Here is a 5,364-nt window from a genome sequence, read left to right as displayed (position 1 = left end):
TGCTCACTGTTCATCCAATCAATCGGCTCCAGTTAGCAGCAGTAGCGAAGGAATCGCTCCATCGGGTTCAGTTAACAGCCATCGATCGATCGCTTGGGTTCAGTAACGCGTAGCCTGTAGTGCAATCGCTCGGGTTCAGTTAGAGCCCAACGCCTCACTCGGGTTCAGTTAGAGCCAACGCCTCACACACACGCGCGTACCTGTACGAGAGAAACGTGCATCGCTCTCCCACCATAACCGGCAACTCCCTGAAATTTTCCTCCCCCTCGCTTCTACCACAGTTTTTTCCGTCATGGACGGCCCAAAGAATGTCATGCAGCTGCGTCTCTGGCCCACCCGGGATGAAAAGCCCATTTTCTGTCATGATTTTTTGTCATAGAAGTAGGAGCACACCACATATATGATGATGCCGGGTTTTGTCACAATTATCGTCATAGAAGTGTCATATGTATGACAGAAATTTTTTTCGTTCGGCCAAAAATGTCACGGATGTGTCTTTTTTGTAGTGACGTAACCAGCACCTCGAATCCACGATACAAGTACTATATAAGTAGTAGGATTAGTAGGGTGGCATGGGCCAGAACAAGCATTCACGTCCAAGAGTATGGCACACGCCACCACCACGACATCCATCTGACACCATATTATTTCTTGGAGTTCGTGCTAGAGCAATCTCTTCAACCTTGTCGTTTCTCTAACTTCAGCCATCGTGCGGTGGGCGAGGTGGGGGTTTGCTGATAGTCGGTTTCCTCAACTGCGGTCCCACTTGTAAGGCTAACTCCAACGCACGACCCCAAATGGACCTCCGTTTTGCACAAACTCCAACGATAATTTTGACTAGAAAAGCAAGACCAAAGGAAACAACTAGAAAAGCAATATTTGTCATTGAAATGGATGTATCTAGATGTATTTTAGTTCTAGACACATACATTTTGATGACAAGTAATTCCGAACGGAGGGAGTACATTTTACTAGAAGATATCCAACTTCCATAACTGCTCCTGTAAGTTGGATTAGTGCCTTCTCGATGCATTCATTATTGATCTGCGGAGGCTCGATCTTGCGTGCTTCTTTCTTCTTCGAGTGTAAAGAAGTAGACATTGCTTCCTCGCATATAGTCTCATGTCTAGCCTCTATTCTAGTAGGAGTATCAACAAGTGCACTAGTCTCATCTCTAGCCTCTATGCTAGCTAAAAGTGCTAGAACATCTACTAAATTGCGCTCTATCAATATATCGATGTACTCTTCTTCCCAATACCAAAACTTGCATCCATTCTACTCCCTCCGTTCCACAATGCATGCCTTCTATTTGTCAAAATATAGATGTATCTAGACATGTTTTAGTATATAGGTACATCCATTTTTGGACAAATGGAAGTCAAGTATTTTGGAACGAAGGGAGTACACAATAAATTTTTTAAGTTAGCACAACTAGTCTAATCCGAGAGCACAACCGAAGATTTTGTCGGGTTCTTCGTCCTTTTGCTGACACGTGGGACATCCAGCATCCTGTTCGTGTCATGCAAGAAAATAGAGTGGTAGTTGAAGCCATGTGATGTGCATCTTGGGTTAAACTGTAAATAGAATCTTACTACTCTTGAGTAACTCCAAAAGAGGCCACCGAAGATCTTTATTGGATTTGTTTTTCATCGCCAGCACGTCGAGGTGAAAGATGTACAGGTTCAGTGGGTCCTCTTGCATTTTCACTGACATGTGGGACCGCATGTGAGCAAACAGACGATGGGCTCCACGCGTCCGCTAGCTGGCTGAGAAGAGAGATAGAGGAGGGCTGAGCATGGACTCCAGGAAATTTGTTCTACGTACCTCGATATAGGCTCGATATAGTGGGGTGGCATGGGCCATAACTAGCATTCACGTCTAGCAGTACAGCACATGCCACCCACATGAGTCCCATCCGACACCAATTTTCTTGGAGTCCGTGCTACAACCATCTCTTCTCCCTCCCGTTTTCTCAGCCATCGCGCGGTGGGTGGGGTGGGGTTTTGCCGATAGTCGGTTTGCTCAACTGCAGTCCCACTTGTAAGTGAAAATGCAACACCGCACGCATTCCCCCTTTAGCGGCATGCCGGACCAACCGTGTGGGGGTGCCACGCAAACACGGCAGGCTTTTCCTTTTGAACTCGTAACTAGTAAAATTTGGTTCTGCTCCATGGCGCGACCGATAGATAGAAAATAACGATTTTGCCTAGAGTAATGAGAAGTTTGGTTCTAGCGCTGTTCATGCATGGAGTACGTACGAAAATTATGAAGTTGATGCGAAAGGTAAGATAATTACTAGTAGTACCATATACTACTACATGGATTTGACGGAAAGATATAAATACATACGGATCCATCAACGACATCCTAACGCCCTAGTGCGCCGGGTCACCAACCGACGTGTGAGGAGCAGTGGCATTGGCGGCGAGCTCAACGTGCTTCTGAACAATGCCGTCCAAGGTTCCCCTGCAGTCCAAGAAGGCCAGCATCCTATCGTCCTCCTCTTGCATGTAGTAGTCCTTGTGGATGATTTGCGCGTAGACGTGGGTGATTATGTCGATGGTGTCTTGCTGCGCCAGGCGCTGCGCGGCGAGCGCAACCTCGAGGTGGACATTCTCCGGCGTGATGGCGGGCAGTCGCAGGGCCATCAGTGCGTCGAAGAGGTTGTCACCATAGTGGCCATTGAGGGTGGTGGGCATCATAGAGCCTGGGCGCGTCGGCTGGAGGCGTACGTCAAAGTCATCCACAAGCTTCTTAATGACGGTGAACTTGTCGAGGAAACCAACGAGGACCTCGTCGAACAAGGAGACGAAGTTGTCGTCCAAGCGGCCCCTCGCCCTGGCGGCCTCAAGCAATACCTGGAGACGTTCCTCGGTGCTGGGCCGTAGGACGGCATCATGGACCATCTGGCATAGCCGGCTGATGCTCGCGCTCATCACCTCCATGGGTCTAGCTTAGCTTCTAGTCAACTGATCTTGCGATTCGAGTGATCACTCTTGCCCTTGGTTAGCATGTGTAGGTGCGTAGGATTTAGTACTACTTCTCGGCCCTCTACTGCACCTACCTTTGGCTGTATGATAGGTGGGCCAGCCACCCCTTGGGCCCTTGTGTCATTCACCCAAATGCAGTTGCAGTAAGTCAATGAAGCTGCATGTAATCCTATTAGTTTGCAAAAAGACATTAAGTTCTCTCGCCGATAGGAATAAAACAATACACCATGTATTTATTTACAGAGGGAGTACTACATTTTTTGTGACATGCGTTACTAGATATTGCTAGTCAAATACTAAAATCCAGATGGACGTGGTAGTACTCCTAAATCCAGATGGTGGTGCTACTAGTACTACTAGTAGTACTACCAATGTAGTAGGAGTACCAGCATTGTACTACCCGTTGGTCAAATTATTACGTCCTGCTCCTCACAGTGAAGTGACAAGACCTTGCGCCGGAGATGACACCTGAGTATAGGCGCCGTGTTCGGCATACCATAGTCAGCCTCACTGTCTGCAGTCACTATCATCATGGTCGTAGAGCTAGCCTGCTTACAACTAGCCCTGTTCGAAATAATTTCCCATGCGTAGATGCCCGTGCATTGCACGAAACACCAAGATTGGGGGTGGACGGCGCCGGCAGTGGCCATGGCCTTCTAGATGTGGTGGGGAGCAGATAAGGCTGATTGTGAGAGACAAGGAGCTGTTTGTAAATAGGGTACAAGTGCGGGCATCTTTTTGCAAAAATGGAGAAGTTTGGTTTGTATGCGTCAGATCTAGATCCGACGGCTATTGGTGAAAGATGGGAGGCACAACATCATCACAAACTCAGGACCCGTTTGATTCGCAGGATTTTGAAAATGCAGTAATAGGACACGACAATATTACAAGTTTCAAACTGATATTACAAATGTTAGGAGTAATGCTGCACCTACGAAGAGGGAATTACTAGGAAATTTACGTAAGAACTTCCGTTACTTTAGGTGGATGCAGCATTATCGTACAAACTAAAATCCACCGCCCTGACAAGTCACTAATGGGCAAATAAGTTTTCGAGTCTCTGGACACTTGATGTTTCGAAAACAAATTTAGCTTCTGCGGAGACTTTGTCATTTAGGCTTAGACGCTTGCGGTGATCAGCACGCCATTCATTGTTGCGCCAGAGAACGCCAAACCTCATTACCTTGAGCACACTTGCCTCCAGAACAAAGAACCTGGCCAATTTAATCTCAGATGTGCTGCCTCGGTAGTCGTTCAAATCAATTTCTGTAAGATGGAGATCAAGGCATTCGATGAGATTGCTATAGTGCAGCACATTTTTCACTTTCGGGTCTTTTTTTATTTGCAAAAGAAGAGAACATATTAGAGCAACTGGCTATATAAGATTGCCGTGTCATTGATACGTCTCCAGCGTGTCTATAATTTTTGATTGTTCCCTGCTATTATATTACCCCTTTTGGATGTTTATGGGCTTTATTTTACACATTTATATCATTTTTGGGACTAACCTACTAACCAGAGGCCCAGCCCGTATTGCTGTTTTTTTTGCCTATTTCAGTATTTCAAAGAAAAGGAATATCAAACGGAGTCCAAACGGAATGAAATCTTCAGGAGCGTGATTTTTGGAACGAACATGATCCAGAGGACTTGGAGTGCAAGTCAAGAAGCAGCAAAGGCGGCCACGGGAGGGTAGGGCGTGCCCCCCCTACAGGGTGCGCCTGAGGGAGTCCTGGATTAGGGGGTATCCGGACAGCCGGACTATATACTTTGGCCGGACTGTTGGGCCATGAAGATACAAGACTCAAGACTTCGTCCCATGTCCGGATGGGACTCTCCTTTGCGTGGAAGACAAGCTTGGCGATCCAGATATTATATTTCCTTCTTTGTAACCGACTCCATGTAAACCCTAGCCCTCTCCGGTGTCTATATAAACCGGAGAGTTTAGTCCTTAGAGACATAATCATAATCATCATAGGCTAGCTTCTAGGGTTTAGCCTCTACGATCTCGTGGTAGATCAACTCTTGTAGTACTCATATCACCAATATCAATCAAGCAGGAAGTAGGGTTTTACCTCCATCGAGAGGGCCCGAACCTGGGTAAAACATTGTGTCCCTTGCCTCCTGTTACCATCAGCCTTAGACGCACAGATCGGGACCCCCTACCCGAGATCCGTCGGTTTTGACACCGACATTGGTGCTTTCATTGAGAGTTCCTCTGTGCCGTTGCCTAAAGGCTCGATGGCTCCTTCAATCATCAACAACAACGTGGTCCAGGGTGAGAATTTTCTCCCCGGACAGACCTTCGTGTTCGGCGGCTTCGCACTGCGGGCCAACTCGCTTGGCCATCTAGAGCAGTTCGACAGCTACGCCCCTA

Source organism: Triticum dicoccoides, chromosome 3B, assembly GCF_002162155.2.
Source record: "Triticum dicoccoides isolate Atlit2015 ecotype Zavitan chromosome 3B, WEW_v2.0, whole genome shotgun sequence".
Lineage (NCBI taxonomy): Eukaryota > Viridiplantae > Streptophyta > Magnoliopsida > Poales > Poaceae > Triticum > Triticum dicoccoides.
This window is presented reverse-complemented; position numbering follows the sequence as displayed.